Source organism: Hemiscyllium ocellatum, chromosome 8 (genome assembly GCF_020745735.1).
Source record: "Hemiscyllium ocellatum isolate sHemOce1 chromosome 8, sHemOce1.pat.X.cur, whole genome shotgun sequence".
Classification (NCBI taxonomy): domain Eukaryota; kingdom Metazoa; phylum Chordata; class Chondrichthyes; order Orectolobiformes; family Hemiscylliidae; genus Hemiscyllium; species Hemiscyllium ocellatum.
In genome coordinates this window covers 71,525,857-71,545,205 of record NC_083408.1, presented here as the reverse complement: position 1 = coordinate 71,545,205, position 19,349 = coordinate 71,525,857, and the positions used below count along the sequence as shown (strand labels likewise).

Genomic DNA, 19,349 nt, shown 5'->3' with positions numbered 1-19,349 from the left:
TATTAATGCTGAAACTGAAATGGGGAAAGGGCGAGGTGAGTAGATAGGTGAAGGCAGAGCTGAGAGAGTTATGAAAGGGGTAGGTAAACTAGATTATGGATTGCAGGCTGGAGCAGAAGAAAAGCTGAACAAGTGATAAGCAATATGTTGAATTTGCAAGAGAAAAAATACTGAGATCAGTGTTTTCAATCACTGAAGTTAGAGAAAAATTTTGAAAATGTGAGGGAAAGTATGACTCCAGAAGAATACCAGAATTGTATCCTAGGAGCTCTTAAAACATATTTAGATATGGATAAAGTATTGAAAATCTAAGCAGCAGCAGTTTTGGCAGATAGCCATGACGTCCAAGACAGTCAAGTACTGGTAGGGAAATAATGTTATGGGAATGAACATTGGAAGAATAGAAAATCTGGAGATGGAAACAACATTAGTTTTAGGTAGCAAGCAGAAGGACACCAACGCAATAAGACAGATACTAGCATCTAAAAGTGATGTGAAGAAAATGATATTGTAATAATAACATAAGACTGGGCATACTAAAGTTAATCGCTTATTTTAAACCAATAGAGATATTGCAAGATACTGGAGCAAGTCAGACATTGATGCTGAATGATAGGACTACGAACTAGGAGCAGGAGTAGGCCTTCGAGCCTGCTCCGCAATTCTGTAAGACCATGGCTGATCTTTTTTGTGGACTCTGCTCCACTTACCCACATTTTCACTGTAACCCTTAATTCCTTTGTTGTTCAAAAAATATCTACCTTAGCTTTAAAAACATTTTACTGAAATAGTGTCAACTACTTCACTGGGCAGGGAATTCCATAGACTTACAAGAAGTTCCCTCTCAATTCAGTCCTAAATCTGCTCCCCCTAATTGTGAGACTATGATCTGGTTCCAGATCAGTTCAGGTAGAGACTCCTGTTCCAAAACTGATGCCAATGCCCCATGAAATGGAACCCGTCTTGCCCATACTGCTCCCTTAGCCACGTGTTTACTTCTCTGATTTTCTTATCCCTTAGCCAATTTGCACATGGCTCAGGTAGTAATCCAGAGATTATGACCCCTGATGACCTGTTCCTTAATTTTGTTACTAGTGCTTGATAATCCCAAAACATGTCCTCCTTCCTAGCCTTGCCTATGTTGTTTGTCCCAATTTTGGACCACAACAACTGGATCCTTCCCCTACCCCCCCTCACTGCTACAAGCTGGTCAGAAATGTCCTGCACGCTGGCACCGGGCAGGCCATATGTGACTCCCGATCCAGCTTGCGAAGGATACTATCTGTCCCCCTAATTATAGAATCCCCAAAATCTACGACTTGTCTTTTTACTCCCCCCTTTTGAATGGCTTTCTGCGTCATGGTGCCGTGGTCAGCTGGCTCATCCTCCCCGCAACCCTTTTCCTCATCCACACAGGGAGCAAGCATCTAGTACCTGTTGGACAAAGTCAAGAGCTGAGGCTCCTCCATTCTTGAACTTAGAGTTCCCCAACCTGCCTCACTTAGCGTCACATCCCGTTGTTCCTGATCGCTAACTGACTTTGAATTACTTAGTCCTCCGGGTGTGTCTGCATCCTGAAACAAAGCATCTAGGTAACTCTTTCCTCCTCCGGGATGTGCCACAGTGTTTGAAGCTCAGATTCCAGATTATCATCTCGGAGCCAAAGTTCCTCAAGCAACAAACACTAGCTGCAGATATGTTCACTGCAGTTCACAACGGGATCAGTCAGCTCCCACATCATACAGCTACAGCACATCAGCCATTTCTATTTAGTTAATTACTTAACTCATAAATTTATATAAATTAGTAAAGTAATTTCTAATGCTTCTCTGCTATTCCTTTTTTCAAACTTACTGCAGATGTTACAATTTGTTTTCCAGAGGGGTTAATAATGGAGAAAAATATTAATTGGAAACAAACAGCGGAGTTTCAACCCAATCCCAAAATATAGACTTGGATTAAAGGGTGATTTAGTAAATGGAGGAGTTGGAATCAAAGTAATGCAACAAACCACTGTAGAAGAAATAGAGCAGGCGGATCCTGAATTTAAAGAGTTGTGCCATGCAATGTACTCATATACTTAACTAGAGCCAAACTTGTATGTTATCAGTTTTATTAGCAGTATTGTAACAGGTAATCAGAATCATTTAACAGTTGAGGATGTTTTACCAAGGTTTCCTGAAGGCATATATTTAGGAGAACTGCAACAGAAGTGACAGTGGAAAAGTTAATCTCATCTTTTACAAGACATAAGCAATACAATCAGGTCAAGGTTACAAATATTCAAAGAAATTATGTATAGTCTGGGAAAAAGCAATTCACATCTTCAGCTTATCATCTACAATCTCACAGAGCATTGGAAAGATGCCATCAAAATTTAAGATTCAGGTTTAGAACTTATTGTCAAAAACATCCTAATGATTGAGATAAGGGAATTCCTTTTTAACTGTTTGCCATCAGGGATGCCCCAAATGATTACATAATATTCGGTCCTTTTAAATTGACATTCTAACCTGTGTTGCGAGGAAATGTAAACAAAAGAGACATTTGTAAATCAAACCTTAGAGACCTGTGTCAAGTTTCTGAAATGATTTAGAGGTGCTGGTGTTGAACTGGGGTGGACAAAGTTAAAGATCACATAACACCAGTTATAGTCCAACGGGTTTATTTGGAAGTACAAGTTCCGAAAGGTTGTACTTGCAAATAAACCTGTTAGATTATAACCTGGTTTGTGTGATTTTTAAATTTCTGAGAAACCAACCAAAGCATGAGTTAGCCAAAAAAGTGGAAAAATCAGTGAGTGTATCATGTTAATGCATTAATGTTATTTCTTGTCAGGGATGACAGCTACTAGAAAATCATATTTGCAGTAGTGAAGGAAGTAGCGAGTGAGATTTTAATATGAGTGATTGGAGAGTGAATCAGAAATTGAAAATTCCAAAATCAATACTCCAGTAATCAGTTTGGAAAAAACAAGATGCATTTGAAATATTCAGTTGAATATTACGCCATGTCCCAGTAAACTATTGAAATGACTTATAAAAGCTACTACACACTCATAAATTGATTTATTTAAATAGAATAGAGCATGAGGTTTGTTATACATAATGTTATTGTAAAGGGTACTTTACCCATGAATCAATATCCTTGCAGATTCAACCCGAGGAAATTAGCTCAAGTGAGCAAAGAGATTAGGTTTCTGATGGATAATGATATTATTGAACTGAGTCATAGTTGCAGAAGCTCACTTATTTTGTCAAAGCGAGAGATTACAAGGATTATGTATAGTTTATCACAAATTCAATATTGTACTAAATGAGGCTTCCTTTTCAACTCCTTGATTGGAGAATTGCATTGAGAGGATTCTAAAAGCATAGTTCACTACAAAAACTGACATGTTACAGGGATAGTGGCTTTTATAGCACTGGCTGGACTTTATCATGGAAAATAAACTGGCATTAAAAAATTCACCAGCAATCTTTTAATGATTAGTCAACAAGGTCATCAAAGGATTATGCAACGGTGTTGTAAGTTAGATGACTATGTTGTGCTCTGCAATGAACAGTTTCATTTATTACAAAGAGCAATGTTTTGGTCAGACATTTGGCGAAATGAATTGTCAATGCATTGGTGGCTTATTTTGGATACACTGACAGACAAGGTTAAGTAGCACCCAAAGAAGCAAAAGAAGCTATCTTGATTTTTCCTGTGCCTGAAATAGAACAAAATTCGGTGGTAATTTAGTATGAGTGGGCTTTATAAAAAGTTACTTTGCGTTTCAGCATTGTGTTGGCTCCTTTGACAACTTTATTATAAAAAGGCAAGACATTTGAATGATCAAAAGGTTTTTTTTTGACAATTTGATAGTTATACTGGTGAATGCTACATCAGTTTTAGTAACCTCAAAATATGCTAAGCTAATAAGAACTAGCAGTTAGTGCCAGTGACATTGCAGTTGGCACAGTAGTGGGACAAAATGGCGATCAAACAGCTACAGTAGTCTGTTATTTCTGTGGAAAATTGAATTCATGTCAAGAGACATATTCAATGATTGAGAGTGAGAGACTGAGTTACAGGAAGATTTAGACGGATTGGTCAGAAGGGCAGATCAGTGGTAGCTGAAGTTAGCCCTGATAAATATGAGGTGATGCATTTTGGAAGAAGTGACACGACAAGGGAAACTCAGAGGAATAGAGGGATCTTGGGGTGTTGTTCACAAATCCTCGAATGTGGCTAGACAGGTTAATATAGTGCGAAAGTGAGTATTGCAGATGCTGGAGATGAGAGTCAAGAGTGTGGAGCTGGAAAAATACAGCAGGTCAGACAGCATCCGAGGAGCAAGAGAATCAACATTGAAAGCATACGGCATGCATGCCTTCATCATTTGAGGTGTAAATTATGAGAGCAGGAAGATTATGTTGGAGTTGTACAGAACTTTGGTTAGGGCACTGCAGTTCTGGTCACCTCACTATAGGAAGGATATGATTGCAATGGAGGGGGTGCAGAAGATATACATAAAGCTGGTGTTTGGGATGGAGCATTTTAGCTATGAGGAGAGGCTGGATAAGCTTAGGCTGTTTTCTTTGGAGCAAAATAGGTTGAAGGGGAAACTTGATTGTAGTATGTATGATTATGAGGGGTATGGACAGGGTGAATAGAAAGTTGTTCTTCTTAGTTGAACCATCAAGAACAAAGAAGCATACTTCTAAAATGACAGACAAAAGGTTTGCAGGAGATTGAGAAAAACATTTTGCATCCAGAGGGTGGTGAGAGTCTGGAATGCACTACCTGAGAAGGTCCTTGAGGCAGATAACTTTCTATCCATTAAAATGTACTTGGATGAACACTTGAAGTGTCATAACATTCAAAGCTATGGCCTAGAGTGGGAAAGTAGGGTTAATATAGGTAGTAGTGTATTTCTGAAGGGCCTCTTCTGTAATGTATGATTCTATGAGTCTGGTGTTAGCTTTGTAACATTTTGAAACCTGCATATCCAACAATATTGCAGAAGCAATATTTTAATAGGGAGCATAATCTTTCAGATTTTGTAAAGCAAGATTTCACACTGAAATTGTTTTGTGAAAGTTTAATGCCACTACCATTTAATTTGAAAATCATCCATATTCCAGGAAAAGACAATTTTAAAGTAAATCCTTAATCAAAAGGATATATGAAAGCAAATGAGTATCATGATCAAAATGGACCCTTACAGAATAAGCTTGTTATGGAAGCCATGTTAAAGAAAATATTATTACTGTCCAAATGAAATAGAAGTAACAATAAATAACATTTTCACTTAAAAGGAAAATGCCTTTTAAAGATATCTTTTCAGTTTTTTTCTGGAGGGGTGGCAAGGTGAAATTAAAGTTCATAAATTATTATTTAGGAACTTGGGTTAGAAAGTGAAAGTAGATGGGGTTTTCATTTTTTGGATCGATGGAATGTGACTCATCAAGAATTGGCAACTAATTTTTTTTTAGCTGGGGATCAATATAGCATTTCCAAGAAATTATGTGAATTAAACTAAGTGACAAGACTAGCTACTTGGTGGGATAATTCTGAAGTGTTTATTTAGTTTTACTTTCATGATGTGCAGAAGTAGAGAGGGCAGAAGTCAGAAACCTGTTAAGTTCAGTTTAAAAAGATCCATTCTAGTAGAAGAGCAAACACAGAAATTGCTGGAAAAGCTCTGCAAGTCTGGTGGCATCTGTGGAGAGAAATCAGAGTTAATGTTTTGGGTTGAGTGACCCTTCCTCAAAACTATCAAAAGGGTAGTTTAATTTTGGCAATCTCCAGGTCATCAGAGTTGGAAAGAAGCCTAACAGTCTAAATAGACAGGGCTACAAAAAAATCTGAGATTTTTTTTAAGAGTTCAGGGGGAATAAGTCACTGAGTAAGTCTGCATCTGTGTTTCTTGGAGAGTGACAGTAACAGAGAATCACATTTAGTGAATGTACAAAAAGTAATAAAAAGAAAAAGCCTGAAAATTACTTAAGTGATTAGGAAGTTTTAAAGTGAAGCTAGAGGTGATACTTCACTGAGGTCAGGTGTTTGTAAAGGATGGAAAAATTTCTTTTTACATTTATGATGAGATCTTTCCAAATTATAAATAGCTTTGTTTTGATTCCTTTTTTTTATGTAATAAACTAATGTCCTTTTGTTACAAGTACATTGGTAGCCACTATGAATATGCTCAGTGGCTGATCACCATAGTAGCAAAATTACAAAAATAAAACTTAGGGTCTATCATACCAGGTTTCACTCTGGAATCTGACTTGTCCACTGTTATAACATTTCAATAACTTAAGATTTTCTATTCCTTTTTCAATCAATATTAAGGCTGCAAAGTTCCTAATAGAACAATACAATGTGTTTGCCCTGTTTGATTGAACTTGAGTGCAACATTACAGGAGGCTGAGAACAGAAAAGTTAAATTGGGAAAGGTTTTTTTCCAATTACAGACAGAATGGTGGTGTTAGGAGAGCAGTTCTTGGTCTTGAAAGGTGCAAAACTCTGCACCATTTATTTCAAACGCAATGTTCATAATTAGAGAAAGGACACACAAAATTACTGTCTCACTGCTTGCCAATTTTCGTGATTACATACAATAAAATCACTAAAAATATTCTTGTCTAATGTAGATCCATTCTTTTCTAGTTTTCTTTGTAAAAAATGCTGTTACACGTTGAGGCAATGTGGGTAATGATCCTCTAGAGGGCACTGGTGTGTTGCAGAGTCCAAACATTTTCTTCCGGATGTAAAGTTAGAATGTAAGGAATTCTTATTATAGCTATTAGAAGCTGGCAATAACTGGGGACAGGGTCTAATTAATATCTCACATCATTACTAAATAAAAATACATGTTCTTTAACAAATGCTATTGAAATCATGGTGTGCACATGTCTGTTCTGATTTTCAGTCTGAGTTATGTTGTTTTCATTGTCAACTAGATTTGTAGGGTGGAAGCAGACCTGAACATTTTTAAATATACGGTCCAATACTGATTAAAGTAGTGAATTTTATAAACAATGTTGAGTATTTTCTGTTCTGTAAACTATTAAGGCAGGGACTGTTGTTTGAGATTGTCATCCAGATGATTGTGATGGTCATAATTTATCATAGTTAAGGTTTTTCATATTTTTAAACCTATTTACAGGTTCTTCTGAGGACTTGGTAAGTTTACCCAATAAGTCGCTGGACTATACAGATCAGGATGATCTCTGATTTCGCCCTGGGCTGTGTCGAATTAGAAAATCTGAAGTAAAGTGGTCTAGGAGCGCTACAACCAGCCTATCTATCTCCAGTAAGCTGATGTTTCTGCTCTTGATTCCTATTCAGAGACCCTTGCTGGAAATGCTTATGTAAGGCCATTGGATACATACAATGGGTTCAGTTCAACTAGGAATGAACAGTCCGCTAACATTTTCTGTCAACTTTTGTATCTGGGAATTCTCTGTGTCAAAGTCACTACCTTCAGGAAAGAAAGACAGAAAAATAAATTAAGCAATTTGTGGTATTTATTCCTCTTGTCTTCAGCCCTTGACAGAAATTCCACTCCTTAGCCACCAATGCCATCGCTTCCTTGAGCATTGTCTCAGGATGAACATGCCTGTTTGCAAACTGATTGTTTTGTTTCTGAAGTTAAAACTCCACCTTCCAGCTATTATAAAGATTCCATATTTAACATAGTTCAATTCACCTCTGCCTCAATCTATCTCCTGCTGAAAACCTCAACTGTGCTTTTGTTACCTCCGGTCTCAACTCTAATACCCCTTGGCCAGTCTCTCATCTTCCATCCTTCATAAATTTGAGCTCATACAAAACTCTGTTCCTGTAACCCAACTCTCACCAAATCCTATTCACTTGTTACCCTGTGCTTGCTGATCTAGATTGGTTCCATCAAGGCTTTAATTTTAAAAGCTTGCATCTTGTTTTTTAAGATCTGTCCAATGCCTTACACTCCCTATTACTGTAACCAAGAACACTGCGTTCCTCCAACTCTTGCAAATGTCCTTCACCAAACAATTGGTGGTCATACCTTCAGCTGTCAGTCCATTTTTCTTTGAAATTCCATCATTGATTATTTCCATCTCTCCTCCCATTAAGTTCTTCTTAACTAGGTATCCCTTTACACAAGTTATCAGTCACGTTTCCCACTGTTTGTTTTGTGGCTCATTGTTAATATTTGTCTGTACTTCTGTGAAAGACCATGGAACATTTTACCATGGCAAAGGCACTATATAGATTTGAGCTGTTGTAATAATGCTGATGTTGCTTTCTGGTAACCAAGTTATTTTGTAAATTGCAGCTTCAAATGTTTCTCTTCAAGATCCTACTCTGTTGTGATAACTCAACTTTTGCTGCTATTTGCACTTGTTGTAAAATTATTTGGGTCATTTGCATTCCAAGTCCATTTAGTTTTTATATAATGCTGAAACCATTCACTGCCTTCTTCTGCAGCTGGAGAACTGGGATCATCAAATTCTCAGAACAGCTTGGTTATTACTTGGTGACACATTGGCTATGCATCCCTTAATCATTCATCCCTGGAATGATCTATGTTGGCATTCATACAAAAGACTGGCAAAAAAAAGTCCCCATTGGTTGGTTTAATTACAGTTCAAGAGACTTGACAAGTGTTCTGAGTAAAATTGGAAAATTTGCAGCTGGCAATTGATCCATTGTTGTTTGTTTTCAATTCTGTTTGAGTTCAATAAGTGAAATTATTGGCATGAATGATACAATCATTGTTTCAGTTCAATAATTTTTTAATGTTTAATTACTCCCTGAACCACTTAACATTGTTGTGAAACAAATGTATTATAAAATGTATTTTATTTAAATAAATGGAAGTGTTATTGTTCTTATATTTTAAATGGTAAAGGAACTCTATCATGCCTTCAGATCAATAGTGCACCTTCTTATCTTCAAATGCCATTAACTATTCTCACTTCAGAATAGTAATCTAAACAAAGGCATTTGTGATCGGTTCAAAGAAAAGCTAGGAAATTCCTTTCTAACCTCGTGTTTGAGAAGACTGCAGTTATCATTGCCTTATTATAATCCCACTTAACCCCATTTTCACCGCGTCGTAGGCAGTATGCTCATAGATGAAGTAATAAATTATTTTCTAGTTGAGTACAATACTCTTCGTTTTGTACTTACAAAGTTTAGCAATGTAATATAAAAATATATTTATTTTCTATAGGCACTTCACACAACCTACGTACTGTCAATTATTAACCTAGCTTTCTTTCAAGACCCATGTATGTCAATCTACTTATTTGTAAAGTAAAATGTGAGAGTTACTCAAATGTAAAAGCATTATTCACCTACAAATGGGATAAAGAACAATAACGTGAAAAACTAGTATTGCAGAATTGTTTAAAGACTTGTCACTGCACTTTGCACATTTAGCAGAGCATAACAGCAGCAACAGCTGTAAATCTTCTATTTCTTTGACCTGTGATCTGTGATGAAGGATATATTTTGGCTTAAACCACAAGATATATAGCTTTGAAAGTAAGTAAAGTGATTTCATTTATTCAGATCAATTGGGTTCTAACCCTAACAATGGATTTGAATTTCTGCAGGGCCATTTGCTGTGATATTGCACTATCGAGCTGGTGATAATTCCCGTCACTGCTGTTCAGTGTTGATTCTGTTGTAACATGCAGGTCAGTCTATGTGCGGATTTATTGGCATTTTAGAAGCAGAATTCCTGTGTAACATTGGAGTAGTTTGTTGGAGAAGGGGATGTGGAAATAAAGATTGTAGAGATTTAAAAGATAAGAATGGTTGAAGATTGGGTTTGTAACTCCAGATAATGGCTTGTGTACTTTTGTAAAGAATGCCTTTAAATAGTGGAACAGACTTAGCTCCCAAAGAAGGGAGCAGAGAATTGATCGAGGGGAAATCGTGGCACAATGGTAATGTACTGGATTATGTACTGGGCAAGTAATCCAGAATCCCAGGCTAATATTCTGGGGACATGGGTTTGAATCCCACTGTAGCAGCTGGCAGATTTTTAATTCAATACAAGAAGTTTGGGATTTTAAAAAGCTATACTAATGACAACTATGTAATGATTTTTGTATAAAACCATCTGGTTCACTAATGTCCTTTAGGGAAGGAAATCTGCTGTCCTTATCTGATCTGGCCGCATGTGACACCAGACCCAAAACAATGTGGTTGACTCTTAAATGCTCTGTTGGCAACACTGGTTGAACCAGTCGTACTCTTACCTCATGAAAGAATAAAGAAATTCTTGGCAAAGAAGCAGCAAAGGGGAGAAAGGCAGCCATGTGCCCTTTTTGGGAAAACTATTTTGGGAATACTTTTCCATACCATTTGGAGAGAGTTGACAAGGTGTCACTTCCTATAATTCCAGAACTACACAACCAGTACTGAAAAACCTCCCATAGCCCGAGGATGTCAATTGACGTGACAGCCTGGTACTATCTCTTCCTTCTTGGGCATGAACACACCGTTCACCTAAATTTAATAGCTTCACAAGTAGGTACACAACAGAAACCCTTCATACACCAAAAGGGAATCAGTAACTCAATATCTTTAGTGTGTCATTGCATTGTCTCTTAACTGGAATAATCTTAGTTACAATGTACAATTTCAAACCAGCAAATTCATTACATTGACTGTTTGATTCCACCTGGGAGACATTCATTAAATGGCAAAGTTGAGCTAAATTGTAAAATTATTGCAGGCAATATCTGCACATACCCGGATGGGAGCAGCTCCAATACCATCCAAGAAACTTGACACCATCCAAGATAAAACAGTCAGCTTGATCCACATCCACAAGCATTCACTCTCTCCACCACTGACACTCAGTAGCAGCAGTGTGTACTATCTACAAGATGCATGGCAGAAACTCACCAAAGATCCTTAGACAGCACCTTCCAAACCCCCGAATGCTTCCACCTAGAAGGACAATGGCTGCAGGTACATGGGAACACCACCACCCTCCAAGGCACTCATCGTCCTGACATGGAAAAACATCATCGTATCTTCATGGTTGCTGGTTCAAAATCCTATTATGTCCTCCCTAAGGGCATTGTGGGTCAACCACATGGACTGCAGCAGTTTAAGAAGGCAGCTCACTACCACCTTCTCAAGGGCAACTAGGGACGGCAATCAAAATACTGACCAGCGATGCCAACGTCCCACAAATGAATGAGAAAAATAATATCAATGAAAGACATCAGAAATCTCATGCTTTAGATTATATATCTACTGTGTGGTCATTGTAATCTAGCTGTAGCCATTGTTTTGATTATCTGCTCCCAATTTGTTTCCTGGCTACTAACTCCATTTTTCTCCCTGGCACATGGCAACAATCTGAGGTTAAACTATCTGTTCACAACATTAGTGTCATATTTGACCCTGAGAAATACTTTGAACAATATATTCACATTATGACTAAGATTTTCATTGCTATGACATTGTCCATCTGTGCTCCTATTGATCATCTGTTACTAAACCATCATCCATCCCTTTGTTATCTCTAGACTTGTTCTAACATACACCTGGTGGTCTTCAAAAGTCCACCTTGTGTAAAACTTTGTTGCTGTATGTTAACTTGCACTAAGTCTCATTTACCTATAGTGACCTGCATTGACTTTCAGCCAAGAAGCAGCTTCTGGTCATTTGAACAAATTATATGGCTCAGAATCAATTTTGTTTTATAATGCTTCTGTAAAGTGCCTTAGAGCCTTCAACTATACTAAAGGTTATCCATAGATATAGATTGTTGTTGTACTTGGCAAACATTTAATTTTTACTATCATTTGACACTCACAGAGTTGATCTCAATTGAGTCATATTGCATTTAATTTGAAGGGACAGATGTCTCATTTAAAGCATTTTGACATTGAATAAAAATGCTATGATGTCAAGCTTGACTCTTAGCATTGTAGCAATGCCTATATTCACTGCTCATGAAATTGTAAGGAAAATGTGTCAGCCATGATCCTCAGGTCAATTGTATTTTATATGGAAGACCCTTCCTTTTTGCTTACACTGTTAATACAAAGTCTTTTGTTTCTTTATTGAGTATCTGAAGGAAAATACATTGTACATTGGTAAAAATATTTCTTATGCCCTGACAGATATATGACTTACGTTGAATGATATTTGAATGCATCAATGGGCAATCTGAAAGCCCTGAGTTCTGACATAAATTGCTGTCCCAGTTAATTTAGATTTAGGACACTAGAAATTTAGCTAAATGTTGGAAAAGTCCCAGGAAGCCAGTCCAGGCAGCCCGTATTAAGACAGATCTAATGTCAGAAATTGCCTTTCCTCCTTCTAGTGCTTTCTTGTCTGGAGTAAAGAGCACATATTATAGGATGAGACTTCGCCATTGTTTAAATTGTGTGAAGATGGAAAACAAATTCCACATACCCACACCTTGTTTCCTTTATATGCGCTTATCAGCATAGCAACTTTTCAAACTATTATAATTAGCTGTTATGAATTGCATTTCACTCAGTAGGCTGCAGCTTCCTAATTATCTTGTGTACATTCAAACGATTTCAACTGTAAAATTGATCCTGGTGTTCATGCAAAAAGAAAATGTTATGCATAATAATAATTTTGCAACATAAATAATGTAACAGATTTTTACTAAATACAAATGAAGGGGAAACATAACCTCTCAACCATTTAAAAAGATACTTCAGTGTTAACGCAAGTGAAATGATTCACTGATAGATGCTCAGTAACATTTGAACATGCCAACGACACAGTCTCCCTCTTTATGGTTGATTTAAATCACTGTTATCAGCTCTTGAGGTTATCCAAGTTACAAGGCAAAGCTCAAGCATGCACTCTATCAGGAGCTACAGAAAATAGAAGCATCTCTTTCTTCAGACATCAAGGAGTTAGGATGAGACAAAATATGTGGTATACCAGAAGCTGAACGTTCTCAGCTCTGTACTTAATAAACTGACTTTCTCATTAGTGAATTTAATGGTACCTTAGCTTCATTAGAAGGACCAACAAATATCACAAAAGCCATTATGAAATAGTGGCAAGAAGAACAAAGCAATTTGGCAATTAAAGATTGTGTAATGGTTATATTACTGAACTAATGATCTGGAGAATGTGAGATCTAAACCCAGATGGGAATTTTGAAATTTGAATTGCTTAAAACATGTCATGAATTATAAAACACCTTACATCAGTAAATGTGGAATGAGTCTGCCATATTAGTGTAAACAAGCTGCCGGTTCATGACTGTCATTTTGGGAAGTAAATCTGTTGCCCTTTCCAGGTCAGGATTATATATAATGCCAATCCCAGACTCAAGTGGGTTGGCTCAATTGCCCTGCAAGACTGGAACGGGGTCAAGTTGTAAGAGAAACAACATGACATTGTACTCAGGTTAAATAGTCACGTAACATGGAAACAGACCTTTCAGTCCAACCAGTCCATGCCGACCATTTGCCCAAACTAAACTAGTGCCACCTTCCTGTGCTTGGCCCAATCCTGCAAACCTCTCCTATTCATGAACTAATCCAAATGCCTTCTAAATGTTGTAGTCGTACCTGCATCTTTCCTGATGAAGGGCTTTTGCCCGAAACGTTGAGTTTGCTGCTCCTCGGATGCTGCCTGAACTGCTGTGCTCTTCCAGCACCACTGATCTAGAATCTGGTTTCCAGCATCTGCAGTCATTGTTTTTACTTCCTCTCTTTGACAGTTAATTCCACACACATGAGCCACTCTGTATAAAAAGGTTGCCACTCATGTCCTTTTAAATCTTTCTCCTCTCACCTTAAAAATATGCTACCTAGTTTTAAGCCCCCATATTGTTCAGATTGCTGAACAACACATTTACATTTTTTTAATACAAAGGCCTCAAAAGAATAGGGATGTTGTATGAGGAAGGCCAAAGGTATCAGCAGCACCCATTGCTCTCATTTCTTTTGCTTCCATTGATGCAACAGCCTCCCAGTATAGATTTCTATGCATGGAACATCGTCTGTAACCAGGAGTGATACTTCATACTGTCACAAGACTGAAAACCAAATGTAAAGTGGAATCAATGAGATTTACAGAAAAAAGTGCAAACTCATGTAGCGTGCATTGTTTTCCAAGCCACCAAAACGCCCTGAACAAATCTCCTTCCTCTCTTGGCCACCATGTCTTGGTGCACGTTCCTGGTTTTGCAGCTGCCTGAGATGGAACCTGCTCAGCAATGGAGCCCATTGGCCCTGTAACCTTCACTTGATGATTCCGAGAGTATTTGTGTTTGGACAGGCTAGATATACCAAGGTGGAGTCCAATGTGCACCAAATGATAATAGACCCCAGCAGAGATGCAATGTTATAAGGTACAACATGCACTGTGCCACAAAAGAAGGATTGAGAATTCAGTTAGGGCTGAAATACGTTACAACAATAGGGTTGATCATTTATGGTCATTTCAAAAGTTTTTTGGGGCCATCTGTAAGCCCAGGACAAATATGTTGTTGCTGGGAGGAAGGGTGACTGTGTGAAAGCACAAGTTGTCAACTTCCTAAAGGATGTTTGCACTCATTATATTTTGTGTTTCTGATTGACTCCTGGTTCCTGAATATGGATCTTCGTATCTGTTTTTGAGTGTCTCAGTTTTTCTTTCTCTTTACCTCATGGTTACAAAGACATTAGCTTATTTTATCCAAAATATTGGATCAATCAGAAATGGAAAGTCATATGGAGCAGAACATGGTGAAAGGCATGAAGTTAAGCAAGAATAGAATCGGCCACATTTTAAATTACTTGGCAACAGGGAATTGGAATACTTGGAGCCTGAGATGGGAACAGGCTGAAACCAAAAATAATGGTGTTTCTCAAATGGCGGCTCAGACTGCATTCTGGGATTTTTCTTTCTTCCTTATCTTCATTAATCTTTTTGAAGCAGGTAGTATATTTTCCACCATATTGACTTCATTTTTCTGCTTTTCCTAAATTATTTTGATTGTTTTGTTTTCTGTTTTTAGCTGTTTCTTTATATCCTATACGTTTTGTTTTCTGTTACCCACTCATTCCTTCCTCATCTATCTTTGCATTGCTGTTCGTACACTACTTTTGCAGTTTTACATCTGAAGTTTGTTTTCCCTAAATATTGGGGAATGAGGGGCAAACAATGTGGATTGCAGGTCAGGTAAATGCACAGGGGCCAATGCAATAGTTCTGACAGGAAAACATTTGATTTTTATTGTTGTCACGTACTGCGACACAGCAAGGAAACATTCAAAGCAGCCTATGAAACACTTAGATTTAAAGTTCACTTGTGAACTAACTGTGGCAAGAAGCAGCAAATATCTCAGCCAAGCAGCTGGCAAGACTGGAGTAGAAAGGTGATGACCAGTAAGTTACATTTTGGCGGTTGGCAAAGCCTGCAGAGGCAGTGGGCTCGTGACATTTTATTTTCCTCTGTTTGTCTGGTATGTGGAATGTGCCTCATGGGGAATGGGAGCAGGTTTCTCTTTAAAGACAACTAAAGAGGCTTGCATGGCTCTGGTCAGTACTGTACTAGGTCAGTTACAGGCAAACTCAAACTTTAGGTAGAAATCACTTATAACAGAAAATTAATTCTACAGGTGAGTTTAGAATTCTACATTTTCCTTTTTCTATCAATGTTTGTCTTTGTTTGTATGCACTTATCTGACTGAGAAACCAAGATAGCAACAAAAGATTTTTATAAAGGATTTGAACCTTGTCTCAATGATTCAGCATCTGTTTCTTGCTGCTAGTAGTAATGATTTATAGTTGCAAATTTTATTCTGGCTTCCTATGTGGTGATAGCTACATTCCATACTTGTCATAGCAGAATTCTGTCACAGCTTTACACATACAACGTTTCCAGCAGTGTGACACAAGTGTGTATATGAGCTGCACAGTGACAGAGGAAGTGTGACAGTTGAAAAAAAAAGTAGGTGTCACTTCTGTTGGTCATGGTGAATCAGAGTGTTTGATGTTTCCTTTTAATCTGAGTAATGTAACATACATCCAAGAACTTTCGTCAGGTTAAAATCTAAAATGAGTTTGAGTTTTTATTCTAAATCTGAATAACTGGGACATGATAAAGCAGATTAAAACCAGAGCCCAAATGATCTGTGTAATTTCAAATAGCATCACTAAACCTCAAGAAAACAAACAAGCAAATAAGCCTGGTTAGACAAGGTAGATGAGAGCACAAACCCTCCTCTTGCAGGGTTTAACCTTTCCTTAAATAATTTTGGGACTTCAGACTCTCATGCACTTCCTGGATGATATTCACCTTGCGCTTGAGACATACTTTCTGCCCCAGTCTGAAATTGGAAATGGCACTTTGATCTAGTTTGCTGGAGCTGCAGGAGTTGGAGGAGGGAGAGAGAAAAAGTGTGTGCGCGCGTATATGTATATGTATGAATGTATATATGTGTGTGGGGGGGTGCATATGTAGGTGTGTATATGTGCATATGTAGGTGTGTATATGTGTGTGTACATATGCGTGTTTGTGTGTGATGAGCATGTAGTCTAATAAATAAATAAATCCAGAAATAAACAGAAAAATCAATCTTAAATGGGAATAAAGTTATCATGTTACATCAGGGAAGACTGCAAATCTTACTCCCCCAAATGTTAGAGGCTATATTGTTGTACAGAAATGATTACTGGGGAAAATGTTGCTGCACCATTTGTAAGAAACTATCTGCTAAGTGAGCTGCATTGTTCAAAGGAGAAGCTACAAGGATCTCACTACAAAACATAATTTCTAGTTACCTTACTAGTTTAAAATTTTGGTATCACAAAAACTTGTACATTGCGAAGTAATGTCCACAGTCTATTTGTGTCCTTAGCTGTCAAGAATATATCCTTTGGGGGAAAGGTGATGGTGCTGTAGTGGTAATATCACTGGACTTGTAATTCAGAACCTCAGCATCTGCAGTCCTCACTTTCTGCTGTAATTCAGAACCTCAGACTAATATCCTGGGACATGAGTTTGTATTCCTCCTTGGCAAATAGCAAAATTTAAATCCAATAGTCAGTTCACCATGTAATAGAATCAGAGTCATAGACTCATACAGCACAGAAACAGACACTTCAATCCCACTCGTCCATGCTGACCAAATTTCCCAAAATACACTAGTCCCACTTGCCTGCATTTGGCCCATATCCCTCTAAGCCTTACCGCTCCAAATGTCTTTTAAGTGTTTGAACTGTATCTGCATTTACTACTTCCTCTGACAGTTCATTTCTATGAATCACCCTCTGAGAAAATCACCCTCAGGTCCCTTTTAAATCTTTCTCCTCTCACCTTAAAAAATGCCCTCGGTTTTGAACTCTTCTATCCTGGGGAAAAAGACCTTTGCTATTCATCATATCTATTCCTCTCATGGCTTTATAAACCTCCAGAAGGTCACCCTCCTATCCTCCAATGAAAAGCGTCCCAGCCTATCCGGCCTCTCCTTATAACCAAAAACATCCAGTCCCGCAACATTCTGGTAAATTGTTTCTTAACCCTCTCTAATTTAAAATCTCCTTCCTACAGTAGGGTGACCAAAACTGCATAAAGTATTCCAAAAATGGCCTCACCAATGTCCTGCACAACCTCAAAATGATGTCCCAAATGACCTGAGTAATGAAGGCAAGCATGCTAAAAGTCTTCTTAACCACCCTATCTATCTTTGACACAACTTTCACAGATCCATGTACCTGAACCCATAGGGCTCTTTGTTCACCAACAGTATCCAAGACCCTACCATTGACCGTATGCGGTGTACCCTTGTTTGTTTTACCACAATATAGCACCTTGCATTTATCCAAATTAAATTCCATCTGCTACTCCTCAGCCCACTGGTCCAATTGATCAAGGTCTCTTCATAATGTTAGACAACCTTCTTCAATGTTCACTATGTCACCAATTTTGGTATCATCTGCAAACTTACTAATCATGCCTCCTAAATTCCCATCCAAATTGTTTATATAAATAACAGACAAAAGTGGACCCTGTCAATTGTTATAAAAACCCACCCAGTTCACTAATGTTCTATAGGAAAGGATATCTACCATGCTTACCTGGTCTGGCCTACATGTGATTCCAGACTGACAGGAATTATTGACTCGGAAAATTAATGATGGGTAATAAATTTGGGCCCAGACCCTCACATTCTATGAAAGAATAAAAACAAAATCTTTACAAATAGCACCATTTTATATCACATTGTATGTTAGTAATTAACTTCAATCATGCTAATGCACAAAGAATTATAAACAGTAGTTATTTGTATAACTCTTACTTCACTGTACTTTCATGGATTAATAATTTTAATCACACACCAAGATAATAAAAGGTGAAATACCTCACATCACAAAAAATTTAGCATGTCTATAAGTGTAAATGAAACAAAACTATATAACTAAAAATGGTAGTGAGTGAACAGATATTATAGGTCAAATAACTAGATAAACTATTTTTTGCTTTATTCTTCTGATTTATGATGTTACAGCCTTATAACTGTTACCTCGATGCCTTTGTACAAGCACGTTGTATCAAAAGGTCACACACCAAGAGCAGGCATTTCAACAATACTGATAAAAGTCAGATCATGTTGAAGCATCTTTCCAGCATGACATGAAACAGGTACTGAACATTTATCTGTTACAAATCAGCTTTGATTGAATCCATGACAAGTCTATCTCAGCAATTAGGACAGCTGAAACTGGACACCTACTCGGATCTTGATTTCTCTTAGCAGGCGTCCTCCTGCGCATGTTGAGATGAATGAGAGATCTTCCCTCAATTTATTTTATTTGTAACAGATTCATTTTGCTGTTAGTGCTGCAGACTTCCTTTCTCAATTTGTTCATTTCATTGTGTTTGAGGTATGGTAATAAAAGTGAACATAATTGGTAAGGAATATGTCATGTCTTCTGGTTCCCTTCAGCTATAAATAATCACACTTTGGAGTCTAAATACTGGACTGTTGAATATGTTTCTTGCTGCTTTCTGTGTGACTAATGGACTGATATTATTATTCACCACATGACCATAGTGCAACAGTGAGTATGGCACCTGCAATGTATATTCACTTAACAAATCATTCTCACCTTATCACAACTAATATATCAATATAAAATCCCTCCATTTCTTGAAAAAAAGCTTCTTTTTTATGTATATATTTTTATTGAAAAGTTTTTTAAAAAATATTGCAACAAGTCCAAAATAAGACTATTCGAAACAGTACAAAGAAAAAGCACAGAACTACATTCACGTATAAATATGTGTGTATATATGTGTGTGTGTGTGTGTGTGTGTGTGTGTGTATGTGTATATATAAAATAAGAAAAAAGAAAACGACT

The 19,349-nt window shown here is 37.5% G+C and overlaps 1 long non-coding RNA gene across 1 annotated transcript in view; it reads left to right on the top strand.

Annotated features, from left to right (window-relative positions):
• Window positions 1–9,654: 9,654 nt before the first annotated feature.
• Window positions 9,655–19,349, top strand: part of LOC132817916 (uncharacterized) — a 77,910-nt gene continuing 68,215 nt past the window's right edge. Inside the window, exon 1 of the long non-coding RNA XR_009644932.1 lies at window positions 9,655–9,677. This is a non-coding gene — a long non-coding RNA (uncharacterized LOC132817916). The remainder of the gene's footprint in view (window positions 9,678–19,349) is intronic.